This window comes from Hibiscus syriacus, unplaced genomic scaffold (genome assembly GCF_006381635.1).
Source record: "Hibiscus syriacus cultivar Baekdansim isolate YM2019G1 unplaced genomic scaffold, ASM638163v2 tig00000132_pilon, whole genome shotgun sequence".
NCBI lineage: Eukaryota > Viridiplantae > Streptophyta > Magnoliopsida > Malvales > Malvaceae > Hibiscus > Hibiscus syriacus.
The window spans coordinates 252,187-267,326 of record NW_024061764.1 but is presented as its reverse complement, the minus strand read 5'-3'; the positions used below and the strand labels follow the sequence as shown (position 1 = coordinate 267,326).

General features: G+C 35.3%; 1 pseudogene; it reads right to left on the bottom strand.

Annotated features, from left to right (window-relative positions):
- Positions 1-2,149: 2,149 nt before the first annotated feature.
- On the bottom strand, positions 2,150-15,140 carry LOC120121294 (annotated as a pseudogene).

The window sequence follows — 15,140 nt, the reverse complement described above, 5'->3', positions numbered from 1 at the left end:
AAATGAATAAAATAACAATAAACTAAAAATAATGTTTTGATCCTATCCTAGTTCCTAATAAAATAATAATTAACTAAATATAATGTTTTAACTCTATTTTAATTTCTAATAAAATAATAAATCAAATACTAAAAGATAATGTACATCTTATATAAAATTATATTGTAAAATCTCGTATTAATCCCATATGAAAATTTATGTATGTGTTATATTCGCTAAAATGGACAAATCTTAAGTTTCCGACATTAGATGATGTGATATATGTATTCTATTTGTATGCATACTTTATTATCATTATGTTTCGTATCAAGCTATTAACCGATAATTATTTTGAATTTAAACAAAAACTTTAAAACATGATATTATTAGTACTAATGCAATGGATCCATGAGAATTGTTTTATTGTCGAAGTTGTTGGTTTTGGCATTCATTGTCCAAACCTAGCTATTTCCCTGTCTTAATTTTTTTCCACTAACCCTTCGAATTGGAGGGAATTGGAATCTAATTCCACCACTTTTCCACACTTTCCCATGTTTGGTTCAAGTTTTCCGAGGGAATTGGAATCCCTCGTGGCTTCAACTTTCTATCAAATGAGGGAAAGTGAATTTCATCCAAAAATAGATAGAATTCAATTCCCTTGTTGGAGGAAATTGAAATTTGACCATACTACTCTCATCAATCTTTTGGTAACTTATTCATATATTGAATAATTTTTTATTATTATTTCAGGTCGGGTTTCTAATTCATATATTCGGGTCTGGTTGGGTGAAACTTTATTTTGGTCGGGTCAGGTCGATTTTTTTAAGTGTGATATTCGGGTCGGGTCGAGTTCGGGTTTAGGGTGAAAAATACCCAACCCGAAAATATATATAATTTTACCTTATATATTTAGGAATAATTACAATAATACCCCTCTATATATATTTTTTCAATTAAGTCACTATTTTTATTGAATAAAAATAATTTTTATATTATTTCGGGTCGGGTCGGATTTCTAATTCATATATTCGGGTCTGGTCGGGTGAAACTTTATTTTGTTGGGGTCAGGTCGGGTTTTTTAAGTGTGATATTCGGTTCGGTTCGGGTTTTTTTAAGTGTGATATTCGGGTCGGTTTCGGGTTTAGGGTGAAAAAACCCGGACCGACCCGAAAAAAAAATATAATTTTACCTTATATATTTAGGAATAATTACAATAATACCCCTCTATTAATTGTTTTCAATTAAGTCAATATTTTTATTGAATAAAAATAATTTTTTTTATTATTTTGTGTCGTGTCGGGTCAGGTTTATAATTCATATATTGAATAAAAATAGTTTTTGGTATATTTTTTTGTAACTAATTAACATACTCCGATTGAAATGTATCGAAATATTGCTCTATCTTTTGGTAACTTATTAACATATTTTAATTGCGATGATTTTAACTTATTATGTTTATTAGCATGATTTTTATAATTTATTGAAATGAATAATCAATCAATAAAATGAAAATTTAATATTTTTTAATTTTTTATAATATATAACTACATGTAAGTTGTAAAACAAACTAAAAAAAAGTAAAAAAAAAATAAGGGTAATTATGTCATTTTACATTTCTGAAATCAATTTCATCTGACATGTCTGCGAACCAAACATAATATGGAATTGGATTCCAATTCCATTTCCTACCAACCAAATAGAATATGGAATTGGATTTCAATTCCTGACAGATTCCAATTCCTTCACATATTTCAATTCCCTCGTAAACATTCTAACGAACCAAACGCCACCTTACAATTTCCTTGTCTAACATGTTTTCATCCGGTAACTAGACCTAGCTATTTACATACATGTTGCCACGTACTATTTGCATTGAGCTATTTTTTTAAAATGTTTGAAGCTATACTTAGCTTTAAAGCAAAGGAACCAAAGAGGGAAAAAAAGGCATTTTCTCTTAAAAAAAAGAAAAAGAATGGTAGTAGGTCTTCGATTTACTGGGACTAGTTGGTTGCATGGTCGGGGACGCGCATTTTAGCACCCCATTGCCTCTTTCGTTCCGATGCATGTTCAACCCGAATAAGATGGATCCCATGTTTAGATTTTTTCAAGCCTATAGTTGGATACATTCATGGATATTGTTTACGAAAGAGGATGTCCCCACCTTTGTGTTCTAGTTAGTTTTGTAGATAATATACATGAGGATTAATGTCTGCAAGAATGTCCCACAAATCATGCCAAATCAGATTCCCTGCAATAATAAAAATGGAAAGCAATGTGATTTGGAAACCATGAAATTACCTGCACCACAGAATGGCTATGATAGCCGAGAAAAAATCCAAGTGGGAGGCCAACAACGTAATAGCAGAACAAGTTTACATAAGCTACCAGGGCTAGCCGACCTCCTCCCACAGAAACACCTGCAATTGCAACATTCGTCACTCGTTTGGGTGATGTTGGGGTTTCAATTCAACTGCTCAGTTGATATAACGGGCTGAACATTGTTCAAAACCATGGTTATATCAAAAAGATGAGCCAAATTAACGAGTCACGGCCTTTTGCATCTCATCTCTATACTATTCGTAAAGATGACAACAAATTTGTTTCGCGTAGCCAAGACTGCCAGCGCTGAAAGTATTCCTATGAGAAGCAACTGTATTACCGTGATTATCACCGAATATTTCGCGACTCTCGGATGTGCTGATCCGAGCTCATTCGACGCTCTCACACTGAAAAGGACCAATCAAGTTCAACATCAGTTCTCCAAATGGGAAAGGTTTTTTACATCAGAAAGTTGTTGGGTTTTCTTTGTTACCTTATAGCTGCATTTATTCCTAAAAATAACATGCCTTCCCAGCCATTGATGTTCATGCTGAAACATTGAGTTGAAATGAAGCTCAATTAATTAAAAACAAATGAGAGATTTAGTGTAATGATTTTAATATCAGTACCAAATGGAAAGAGAGCCAACTGCAATGACTGGATCACCAAGGTGACCGGTGAGAACAATGATCATCATGAAATACCAAATCTCTAACTAAAGCATCACAGTCGAAGCTATAGAAAGTTTGGTGAAATCCAAAAGATCCTTCAAGGTTAACCACGATAACCCGGTCCAACCAAGCCAAACACATACACAAGTTGAGCCAGGGCAACCAACCAAGCCGAGATGGTGTAAGCCACTGCTGCATCGATGGTACCCAACTTGAACACGATAATGAAGAATTAAATTATCATGATATGTTCAACGAAGGTGGCAAGGTGAATCCAGGCCAAGACCCCATCCTTTCTTTGTGCCTGTAGGAACTTTTGTGTTGAGAAATTGATGGCTAATGAGAACATTTGAGGTACAACTTGCATGGTGAAATCTCTGGCAAGATCTGCAATTTCAGTCTCTTGTTCGAGGAGTTTCAGGAGTAGGGTAGCATATAAGTAGAGTGTTGTGGAATACGATAAGAAAACATGAGTTACAACTTATCTCGATTTAACAAGGAGAAAACAAGAACAATTTTTTCTTGATAAAAGGAGAAAACAACTTAATAGAAACTCTATAAATTTCTCTAGTATACGAGAGAAGAATGGAATGATTTGGGTATGCAGAAATGGCAAATGACTAAGCTATTATAGTTGAGTTTTAGGGACTTAGTTTATAAATATATTAAAATTTAGAGACTAAATGAATGATTTTGCCTTTCTAATAAAATTGATTCCATTACTGCATTTGTTTGAAAACCTTCATTTACACCAAACAATGCATTAATACACTTAAAGTGCTTTTAAGTTTCAACAATCTCTCACTTGAAGATTTGATTGGAATAATCATATATTCACACAATTCTTTCTACCTTGTACCATTCATGTTGCTTACGTCTCTAACAGGCCACAAGAGAATCAACACCAAGCAAACTTATCAGTGTTAATTGTCTTTGTCATAAAATTTGTTATGTTGTCATTGGTATTAATTTTTTGCATATCTACCGTCCCTTCTTCCACTTTCTCACGAATGAAGTGGTATTGGACCCGAATGTGTTTTGTTCTTGAGTGAAAAACAGGATTCCTTACAAGATGCAAGGCGCTTTGACTGTCACAAAACAAATAGACATACTCTTGTTTGCGCCTGAGCTCCTCCAATAGCATTTTCAATCAAATTGTTTCTTTACTAGTTTGTGAAGCTGCTACGTATTCTGCATATGTTGTTGATGCAGTCACAATTGACTGCAGTTTTGAAACCCAGCTTACAGCTCTACCAGCAACTTCGAACACATATCTTGTAGTAGATTTTCTTTTTTTCCAAATCTCATGCATAGTTAGAACCGATATACCCCTTGGGTAAGAAAGTTTGATCCTTCGTAACATAATGCAATATTTGAGGTCTCTTTAATGTACCTCAGGACCTTTTTCATCACATTCCAATATTTTTTCCTGGATTTGCCATGTACCGACTAACCACTCCCATTGCTTGTGTAATGTATGGTCTTCTTCATATCGTACTGAACATTAAACTTCCCACCTCTGATAGATACGATACTCGAGACATCTCCATCCTCTCTTCTTTACTGCTAGGACTCAAACTGGAGGATAGTTTGAAGTTAATATAAAGAGGAGTAGAAATTGGCTTACAATCTTGCATGTTGAATCGTGACAAGATCTTCTTCAAGTAATTATTTTATGAAAGTCAAATCTTCCTATTACTTCTATCTTAGTGAATTTACATCCCTAGAATCTTGTTTGCTAATACCAAGTCATTCATTTCAAATTCCCTAGCCAATCTTGCCTTCAATTCTTCAATATGATCTTTGTTGGGACTTGCAACCAACATGTCATCCACATACAACAACAATATAACAAAATCTTTATCACCAAACCTCTTCAAATAAGTACAAGGGTTTGCATTAAGTCTGTTGTATCCAAGGCACATAATGAAGGAATCAAATCTCTTATACCAACACCTCAGTGCCTGCTTTAAACTATACAAAGATTTGTTCAACCTACAAACCAAGTTTTTCTTTTCTTTTTCTTTAAACCCTTCAGGCTGGAGCATATAAATTTCTTCTTCAAGATCTCCATGAAGAAAAACTATTTTAACATTTAGCTGCTCTAGATGTAAGTTCAATGTAGCATACATTGCCAAGACTACCTAGACTATTGTGACTGCTACTTTGGCCACGTTCTGTTGATCTCATTCTCGTCACTGTTAACGCCTCTACTTGTTGCAGATTCACTTGTCTGTCTTTCTTGCTCTTGCGTCAATTTTCTTCTTGTAGAATAACAGCTGCAACATCATCGAATACTAGACTAGTAACATTACTACTTGTCAAGTTGAAAATGAGTTGATCATACAAATCAGGTAGACTTTGAAGTAGAAGTTCAACACATTATTTTTCTTCTATTATACAACTTAAAGATGTAAGCTTAGAAAATAAAGTATTCAACGCGTTTAAGTGCTCTGTCACTAAAGTAAATTCTGACATCCGAAAAGTGTACAATTTCCTCTTAAGGAAAATTTTATTGTGCAATGATGTGGCCTCATACAATTTGGTGAGATGATCCCAAATCTCCTTGGTCTTTTTCTTCTTCTCAATGCTTAACAATATTTCATCTGCTAATACTAGATGAATGTTTGTCATAGTATTCTTTCCCATCTCATTCAATTTGTTATCATCTGTAAAATTTTTTGGTCTTTCACTGATAGCTGTTAATCAACTATATTTCCTCATGATAGCCTTTATCTTTAATCTACATAGTGAGAAATTTCTTTCATTGAACTTTTCAATATCAAATTTCGTTACCATAACTTTTATCACAGATAACTCCCACTATTTCACTATTTGACATGTATCGTTCTCTGAAACCTTTGAAGAATGTGTAATACCTTTCTAGTTTTTTATATTGGAGTATCTACCTTTTAGTGGCAACCACAAAGACAATAAATATATATTACACACTCAAATCAAGCTCTGATACCAATTGTCACGGAATATAATCGTTGGATAGAGCAAAATCCTAACTAATAATTTGAGAAAATAAAGATAAAGGAAACAAATTTTACATGAAATACTCCTAAATAATATATGATAAAAACCGCGGGCAAATATAAAAGAATTTTACTATAAGAAAATCGGAGTCTTAACTTCTCTCGATGATGAGTATTCAGAATCGTTTATATTTGCTCGATATTTCTTCGATTTTGTGGGTTTATTACTGCTGATTTGGTTGTGTTATGCCTATTTTTTATGTAGGTTCCTACTTTCCAGAATTAGTTACAAAACGGGTGCATTCTGCATTTTTTTATTATTTGATTATGGCTGGAGACATGGGCACGACTCTAGGCACGACACGGACTGACGTGGCGGTTTCTAGAAGGTCCAGTCAGTGACGGTTTCTAAAAGACTTCCTCCGCGCGCCTTCTAGAAGATGGACGAGCAGAGTTGCATTAGGAGACTAGTTTTGAGTTTGAATTTAAATTAAATAATTATCTTTAGGATTATTTTATTTTATTTTCTTTGTTTATCCTTAGGCTTTGAGAGGCTATAAATACCCACTTGAGGTAAGCCTAAACTCATCACTCGAATTACAATATTCTTTTTTCAAGTTATTGACGGTTATAAATACCCACTTAGGCTTTGAGAGGCTATAAATACCCACTTAGGCTTTTGTCAAGTTATCCTTAGGCTTTGAGAGGTTATAAATACCCAAGAAGGAATTGAGATCGAAATTGACGGTTATTGAAGCAACAATCCGAGTCGGTCGCCACGAACTTAAACGGTAGTTGATCTAAGATAATTGATGTTGAAATAATCAATTTTCGAAGCCGGAATCAAAGATTGCCTTGGGTATTCCGTATACAAGATAGAGTCATGGGGATTGCCCTTGTAGATAAAGTAACCAATGTGAACCTCGAAGAAAAAATCTAATTCGATGATCAAAAGGAAATTGAGTCAAAGCGAAGATTGAGGCTATTTTTACCGTATTTATTCACAATCTTTATCCTCTTATTTTTACTTTTATTGCTTTTATTTTATTTAATCATTTTTATTACTATTTAAATCTCATATTACAAACCCCTCATTTTACTATTTTTCGCCTGGTTAAAGCCATTCAAGCATAAATTTATGATTTTCAAAGTCCCTGAGAATTCGACCCTTATTTCTCTATAATATGTATTCCCTTATTGATTAATTGAGAAAAAAGAAATTTGTTTGACATCAAAATAACGGTTGTCAAATTGGCGTCGTTGCCGGGGACTTGGCCAAAGTTACTAATTTTTGTTTGCTTTTGATTTATGACCAGGACTAATCTGGAAGCATTAGTGGAGTACGACCCAGAGATCGAAGCCAAATCTAGGAGACTCTACGCACAGCGCTTCGGGAAAGAAGAAGACAACAAACAAATCCAGAAGAATAATCAAATTCAGGTGATACAAATCCGATGGCTGAACCGACTATCCGGGAGTTAGCCACGACACCCACTGAGCAAGAACCTTTGTGCATTGATTTTCCCCAAGGAGAAACTCCGTATCAGTTGAAAACTGGCCTTATTCATCTCCTCCCTACATTCTGCGGATTGCAAAATGAGAATCCACACGAACATCTCATGGAATTTCATATGGTCTGTTCCAGCATGAAACCACAGGGAGTAACCGAGGATAAAGTCAAACTTAGAGCTTTTCATTTTTCGGAGTGGTTATTTTATCTTCCCCCTAATTCTGTTACTACATGGACTCAAATGACTTGACTTTTTCTTGACAAGTTTTTCCCTGCTGCGAAATTAAGTGAACTACGAAGGAGAATACTTGGAATCAAGCAGCTTGATAGAGAGTCATTCTACAACTACTAGGAGCGGTTTAAGAAGTTATGTTCTAGTTGCCCACAACATGGGTTAACCGAACAAACACTCATTCAATATTTTTTATGAAGGATTATCTCCCCTGGAAATGAAGATGATCGATGCTGCCAACGGTGGAGCCTTGGTGAATATGACTCCTACTGAGGCAAGGGACTTAATATCCCGATGGCCGCAAATTCCTAACAGTTCCGTGCAAATAATGAACCTTCTCGAAGGGTTCATGAGATAAGTTCGTCTTCCTTAAAAAATAAAATAGATAAGTTAACTGAAGTCGTAAACTCTCTTGTTGTAGGAAAGACGAGACAAAACCGATTATGTGGAATATATGCATTACCTGATCATCCGACAGATGGTTGTCCACTGATTCAAGATGACACAACAGCTCAAGTCAATGAAGTCATGAATTTTCTAGGACCTCCTCAAAAAGCTTACAATCCCTACAACAATACATACAACCTAGGGTGGAGGAATCATCTGAACTTCAGTTATGCTCAGAACTCAAGACTGAATCAAGGTTATCAAGTGAGACCACATCCACCACCACAACAGCCGTAGAAGACATCATTAGAGTCAATTGTCGAGAGGTTAGCACTTTCCCAGGAAAAATTCCAGAATCGTACTGAAGCCCACTCACAAGAGATAGACAAGCAGATAAGCCAACTAGCTCAAACCGTAGGCCAATTGGAATCACAAGGTAAGCTTCCATCTCAAACTGAAGTAAACCCAAGGGAGAACGTCAGCGCCATCACTCTTCGGAGCGGTACAATAGTGGTGCCACATGTTCCATCAGACAAAGCAGTCCAAAATGAGAAGAAGACTGATGATTCAGGATCCCAGGAAGAGAATAACGAAGAACAAATATACGAACCTACGCCATCTCCATATGACGTGCCACCACCATTTTCATCGAGGTTAGTTAAAAAGAATAAAAAAGATGAGGAAAAGGAAATATTAGACGTACTTCGGAAGGTGGAAGTTAACATACCTCTCTTTGAGGTTATCCGAAAGGTTCCAAGGTATGCCCGATTTTTGAAAGATCTCTGTACGACTAAAAAGAAGCTTACCAGGATCGAGAAAGTAAACTTAGGAGAGCACGTCTCAGCTATTTTCCAATGGAAGTTACCACCTAAACAAAAAGACCAAGGTATGTTCGCAATCCCTTGTAAAATTGGTAAGTTTGAGATAAAACGAGCAATGTGCGATCTTGGCACATCAATTAATGTAATGCCTCTATCTGTTTATAAAATGGTTACTAACGATCCTTTGAATGATACAAAGATCTCGATACAACATGCCGACATGTCAGTGATCTATCCAGAAGGACTCTTAGAGAATGTATTAATAGAGGTAAACGACTTGATATTTCTCGTCGATTTTTGTACAATCAACTTAGAGAATGATCGCACAAGCACGTCCTCTGATATCCTGCTGGGACGCCTTTTTTTAAGCACTGCACACACGAAAATTGACGTGAGAAGCGGAATCTTAACCATGGAATTTGACGGTGAGATAGTTAAATTTGACGTATATAAGGAAATGAGATATCCTGATGAAGTGGAAAGTTTAAATTCTGTCGATTTAATTGATCATTTGGCTGATGAATTTTTAAGGAGTAATTTTTCCTTTGATCCATGCAGGGAGCTAGATGATCAAGATGAAAACGTGAATTTTGACCATACTGAATTGAATTTGATTTCTTCTAAGCCTAAAGTCTTACCTTCTGTTTTGCAGGCACCCGAAGTCTAGCTAAAACCTTTGTCGGATCACTTGAAATACGCTTTCCTCGAATCAAACAACACTATGCCAGTAATCATATCAAAAGGATTATCCGAGGGGGATGAAAAGGACTTGATCACGGTTTTGCGCCAATACAAGGAGGCTATAGGATGGACCATCATTGACATAAAAGGGTTGAGTCCATCAACTTGTGTACACAAAATTAAAACCGACGTGAGGGTCAACACCGGTTAAATCCACCAATGATAGAAGTGGTAAAAAAGAAGATACAAAACCTCCTAGATGCATATATTATATATCCAATTTCGGATAATAAATGGGTAAGTCCGATACACGTAGTTACTAAAAAAACATGAGTTACTGTGATCAAAAATTCTGAGGGAGAACTTGTACCAACTCGAATTCAGAATGGATGGAGAATCTGCATTAATTACAGGAAGTTGAATTCTTTAACTAGAAAAAAACCATTTTCCTCTTCCATTCATAGATCAGATGATAGAACGATTAACTGGTAAGTCTCACTATTGTTGTCTTGATGGGTTTTCAGGGTTCTTCCAGATTCTAATGGCACTTGAAGATCAAGAAAAGATGACATTCACATGTCCCTTCGGTACCTTTGCTTACCGACGTGTGCCTTCCGGAATTTGCAATGCACCTGCCACATTCCAAAGGTGTATGATTAGTATTTTTATGATTTTATTGAGAAAGGTATTGAAGTCTTCATGGACGACTTCACTGTTTACGGTAATTCATTCAATGAGTGTCTATTAAACTTGAAAAATGTGTTGCGTCGGTGCTTAGAATTTAACCTTGTTTTGAATTATGAAAAGTGTCACTTTATGGTTGATAGAGGTTTAATTCTACGACATATTGTTTCATTGGTAGATAAGGTGAAAACTGATATAATACATTCACTTCCTTACCCCACTACGGTGAGGGAAATTCGTTCTTTCCTTGGTTATGCACATTTTTACCGTAGATTCATTAAGGATTTCTCTAAGGTGGCGCAACCATTGTGTGAGCTATTACAGAAGGATAAAGCACTCAATTTCGACCAACAATGCCAAAAATCATTCGACGTATTAAAGGAAAAGTTAGTTTCGACACCTATAGTCCAACCTCCAAATTGAGACTTTCCCTTCGAAGTTATGTGTAATGCTTTGGATGGAAGTGTTGGAGCTGTGCTAGGACCAAAAACCGTGAAAGAACCTCACGTTATCGCTTATGTGTCCCGTACCTTAAACTCCTCACAACGAAATTATTCAACAACCAAAAAAGAATTATTCGCTATTATTTTTTCATTAGATAAATTTAGATCATATCTTCTTGGTACTAAAGTTGTTGTTTTCTCTGATCATGCAGCCTTGAAGTACTTGCTCAGCAAAAAAGAAGCAAAACCACGACTATTCCGTTGGATCTTACTCATCCATGAGTTTATTTGGAAATCAAGGATAAAAAATGATGTGAAAACATAGTAACCGATCACTTAAGCCGGCTCCCAATCACTACAGTTGATCCCCCCGTTCATAAAGAATTCCCGGAGGAAAGCTTGATGATGGCGCAAACGTCAATACCTTGGTTCACAGATATAGTTAATTACTTAGCTATAGGTAAATTACCATCTGATTTAACGAGAGTCGAAGTAAACCGCATTACGAGAGAATCTCGTTTCTTCATTTGGGATGTTCCATATCTTTGGAAGCATTGTTCAGACAAGGTAATTTGACGATGTGTTCCTGAAAGTGGGGTAAGCTCAATTTTAAATTTATGTCATTCTTATTCGTATGGTGGACACTTTGGACAGGAATGAAGTGCTCATAAAATTCTGGAATGCGGATTCTTTTGGCCTCATATTTTCCGTGATGCTTACTTATTTTGTAAGTCTTGTGATAATTGTCAACATACAAGTAATTTGAGTCGAAGAAATGAAATGCCCCTTAATCCTATACATATATACGAAATATTTGATGTTTGGGGACTTGACTATATGGGTCATTTTGTTTGCTTCTTTTGGAAATTGTTATATAATTCTTGCGGTTGATTATGTTCAAAGTAGGTAGAAGCTAAGGCCACTCGAAACAATGATGCTAAAACTATTGTTCAATTTCTAAAGAATTGCATTTTTTCCAGGTTTGGTACACCAAGAGCGATAATAAGCTACAACGGCACACACTTCATCAATCGGGTAATTGATGTACTTATGAAAAAATATGGAGTGAATCACAGGATTGCCACAGCTTATCATCCACAAATGAACGGACAAGCAGAAATTCCAAACCGTGAAGTAAAGACGATTCTTGAGAAAATAGTCAAGCCAAATCGCAAGGATTGGAGCTTGAAATTAATTGAAGCTTTGTGGGCTTATTGAACTACATATAAAGAGCCTATCGGTACATCACCATATCGCCTTGTATTCGGTAAGCCATACCATTTACCTGTCGAGCTGGAACACAAGGCATATTGGGCCGTAAAACAATGCAATATGGAGTTATAAGCGTTTGGTGAAACACAGAAATTACATATACAGGAACTTGAAGAAATCCGGAGAGTTGATTACGACAACGCTAAAATATATAAGGACAAAACAAAAGAATTTCATTATCGAAAAATTGTTTTTAAATATTTTTCTATCGGACAAAAAGTTCTTCTTTTTAATTCAAAATTAAAACTTTTTGCAAGTAAACTTCGATCAAAGTGGAGCAGACCTTATATGGTAACTAAAATATTTTCTCATGGCGCAGTCGAAATTGAAGATGATTCGGGCACTCGATTTAAAGTCAATGGACACATGATTAAACCGTATTATGCGAATAGCTAAGCTTGCTTAATTGAAGATCTCGACTTAGAAGAACCTGTAGTCTGAATCAGGTCGTCGAGCTAACGACGTTAAACAAAAGCTCTTTATGGGAGGTAACCAATTGTTTTCAATTCTGTTATATTTTTATTTTATTTTTTTATTTTTATTTTTAATTTATTTTTTTTGATCAAGCGTGTTTAATTTAATTTTTATTTTACAGGAACCATATATTTTTATTCAAACTTAAAAGGTGAGAAATTACAAAATCATGATTCGAACAATACTAATTTCGGAGTCTATTGAGCAGTTCACAATCGAACAGAGTAGGGATGAAGGAGTCCCTAGCCGGTGCACATTAGTAAACCCCAAAGTTTCTCTTTCCCCTTTTTTATTATCTTTATGCCGCCCTACCGTACCCTCCCAATCCCTTCTCTTATTCTTTTATTTTACTTTGACCATGGACTCCACCTAATCCCTTTCAATCACCTTTTCAATTTTAAAATCTTCCTTTGTCTAAATAAACAAAAACAAAAGTCCTCATTTACTTCCAATTCGACAACCCATGACAGAAACCAAACTTTGGGTGTTTCTTTACCCCAAACACATTGAGTGATTTGAGTAAATCACGGTAAGGTGTTGAGTTATAAGCATTGAGATTAATGAATGAATGGATATTACGATCACACTTGACTTGTTCCAATTGATGATGTTCAATTGATTGATTTCTTTACTTGAATAGTTATTGTGCTCTCTATCTTGCTTCCTCGAATGTGAAACTTGACAAAGAACAGTAAATGAAATTTTTTGACTGATTTGATTAATCATACTTGAGGACAAGCATGAGATAAGTGAGGGGGAATTTGAGAGTGTTCAGAATCGTTAATATTTGCTCGTTATTTCTTTGATTTTGTGGATTTATTGTTGTTGATTTGGTTGTGTTATGCCTATTTTTTGTGCAGGTCCTTATTGTCCAGAATTAGTGAAAAACGGGAGCATTATGCATTTTTTTATTATTTGGTCACGGCTGGAGACATGGGCACGACACGGACTGACGTGGCGGTTTCTAGAAGGTCCAGTCAGTGACGGTTTCTAGATGACTTCCTCTACGCGCCTTCTGGAAGATGGACGAGCAGAGTTGCATTAGGAGACTAATTTTAAGTTTGAATTTAAATTAAACAATTATCTTTAGGATTATTTTATTTTATTTTCTTTGTTTATCCTTAGGCTTTGAGAGGCTATAAATACCCACTTGGGGTAAGCCTAAACTCATCACTCAAATTACAATCTTCTTTTCTCTATGTTTTTATTAAAGCTTTCTCTTTTTACTTTTCAAGTTTTCATTTTTCTTTTATTTTCAAGTCTTGTTTTTAAATATGCTAAGTATGACTTTTGTCATGCTTAGCTAAATTTTTCATAAGCCGAGAGTTGACGCGATGACTCAATTCCAACGAGAGAATTGAAATAGGCCCTTAATATCTTCGGAATAACTCTCTTAATCTCTGCGCTTATTTTTCAAAATCAAAACAGTTTTCAAAATCAAAGATTGACTTTGGTCAAGAGGTTGTTGCGATTAAATGTGTGGGAGGACGATTCAACTTGTAGAAAGCAAATTTGACTTCCTAGGAACACATTTGGCGAGATGGCTTCGCCAAGAGGGAATTGAGATCAGAATTGACGGTTATTGAAGCAACAATCTGAGTCGGTCGCCACGAACTTAAACGGTAATTGATCTATGAAAATTAATGTTGATATAATCAATTCCCAAAGCCAGAATCAAAGATTGCCTTGGGTATTCGGTATACAAGATAGAGTCACGGGGATTGCCCTTGTAGACAAAGTAACCGACGTGAATCCCGAAGGGAAAATCTAATTCGATGATCAAAAGGAAATTGAGTCAAAGCGAAGCTTGAGGCTATTTTTACCGTATTTATTCACAATCTTTATCCTCTTATTTTTACTTTAATTGTTTTTATTTTATTTAATCATTTTTATTACTATTTAAATCTCATATTACAAACTCCCCATTTTACTATTTTTCGCATGTTTAAAGTCATTCAAGCATAAATTTGTGATTTTCTAAGTCCCTGAGGATTCGACCCTTATTTCTCTATACTACGTATTCCCTTATTTATTAAATGAGAAAAAGGAATTTGTTTGACATCAAAACGACAGTTGTCATTCGATTTAACAAAGAGAAAACAATAACATTTCTCTCTTGATAAAAATGAGAAAACAACTTAATAGAAACTCTCTAAATTTCTCTAGTATATGAGAGAAGAATGAAATGATTTGGATATGTAGAAATGGCAAATGGCTAATGGCTAAGCTATTTGTAGTTGAGTTTTAGGGACCTACTTTGTAAATAGTATAAAGTTTAGGGATTAAATGAATGATTTTTCCTTTCTAATAAAACTGATTTCATTACTTCATTCGTTTGAAAACCTTCATTTACACCAAACAATGCATTAATGCACTTAAAGTGCTTTTAAGTTTCAACATAGAGCGGACGCAACGCAAAACAGGCCCCAAATAAGATTATCCATGATCGCTGCATATATACGCCTAGCATGTCTATTTGTCCCGCACCAAATGCCTGCCCGCATAGCACCTCTAACGCACTAGCCATACCAAGCTGTAGATTTAATGAACAAGTGTTAAGATTTTGCTCTTAATAAACGACAGGCTACGATAGAAAGCTAACCAAGAAGCCAAAAGAGAAGTTTACAACGACAGATAAAGCAATGGTGATAGTCATGAGCTCGATATCACCAAATATTGAATGCAT